Source organism: Bos indicus, chromosome X (assembly GCF_029378745.1).
Source record: "Bos indicus isolate NIAB-ARS_2022 breed Sahiwal x Tharparkar chromosome X, NIAB-ARS_B.indTharparkar_mat_pri_1.0, whole genome shotgun sequence".
NCBI classification, from domain to species: domain Eukaryota; kingdom Metazoa; phylum Chordata; class Mammalia; order Artiodactyla; family Bovidae; genus Bos; species Bos indicus.
The window spans coordinates 106,786,502-106,787,696 of record NC_091789.1 but is presented as its reverse complement, the minus strand read 5'-3'; the positions used below and the strand labels follow the sequence as shown (position 1 = coordinate 106,787,696).

Sequence of the window (1,195 nt, the reverse complement as noted above, 5' to 3'; positions counted from 1 at the left end):
GGGAGGGATTAGGGGCAGGAGGAGAAGGGGATGACAGACGATGAGATGGCTGGATGGCATCACTGACTCGATGGACATGAGTTTGAGTGAACTCCGGGAGATGGTGATGGACAGGGAGGCCTGGCGTGCTGCAATTCATGGGGTCGCAAAGAGTCGGACACGGCTGAGCGACTGAACTGAACTGAGAGACACAATTCAGTACATAACAATCAAGGTTCTTAGTTGTGAACAAAACTCTAAAGGCTTCCCTGGTGGTCCAGTGGCCAAGACACCACATTCCCAATGTAGTGGGCCCAGGTTCGATCCCTGGTTGGGGAACAAGGTGCCGCATGCCACAACTAAGACCCAACACAGCCAAATAGATAAATAAATTAAAAAAAACAAAAACAAAAACATCATTCTGGGTACAGCAGAAGTGGGATTTATGAAAGGATGTTAAATAATTCACAGAATGTCCTGGAAGACAGGAGAATCTGGCAGAGAGGCTTCACAGCCCAGATAAGACCCCAACCACATGTCAGAACTGCTCCTATGAAGATCCTATAGCCACCATCACCAAGCCAAGGAGGTTCCCACTAGGATTTCAGCCACCTCTGGCTTTGAAAAGTGAATGCCATTCAGCCATGGATTCCATGGGATGTTTGCCTCCTTATGTCATGGGCTTCTGGAGAGAAGTGTCATCTCTAATGCTCTCTCTGGTCACAAAGAGCCTTGATCAAAGATTTGTGCCTTAGATACAAGACAAACTGGGAAAATAAACCATTGTCTTTGACACTAGGGGATTTAGAATTATAGTCATGCGATTGGAAAATCCTAAATTCCTAAATAGGAAGGATTTCAAAAGGTTCTTGGCAGCCAAAGGTAAGAAAAATAGCTATTACACTGAAGATCAATACATTTAGGAGCATGGTGAATTATGTTCTTGAATGGTTCCCACTCACTCTTTCCATCTTGAGTTTGATTTTCTTTTTTGTTGTTTGATTTTTATACAGTTCTAATTGTGGAAGTAATAATTATGGAATTAATTTTTCTCAAGGGAGAAAAATTTGAAAACTTAGAAGAACACAAAGAAAAAATTTTGAATACCTATAATCTTACTACCTAGAGATAATCACTGTTGCCATTTTGGTAAGTTCCCTTATATTCTTTTTTATATGTATATATATAAAAAAGACTCTAATATGCATATGCTATT

The 1,195-nt window shown here is 40.8% G+C and overlaps 1 non-coding gene across 1 annotated transcript; it reads left to right on the top strand.

The window, feature by feature from the left end:
• Positions 1 to 245: 245 nt before the first annotated feature.
• Positions 246 to 318, top strand: TRNAG-CCC (transfer RNA glycine (anticodon CCC)). The gene has a single exon. It is a non-coding gene; the product is annotated as a tRNA-Gly (tRNA).
• The last annotated feature ends 877 nt before the right edge of the window (positions 319 to 1,195 follow it).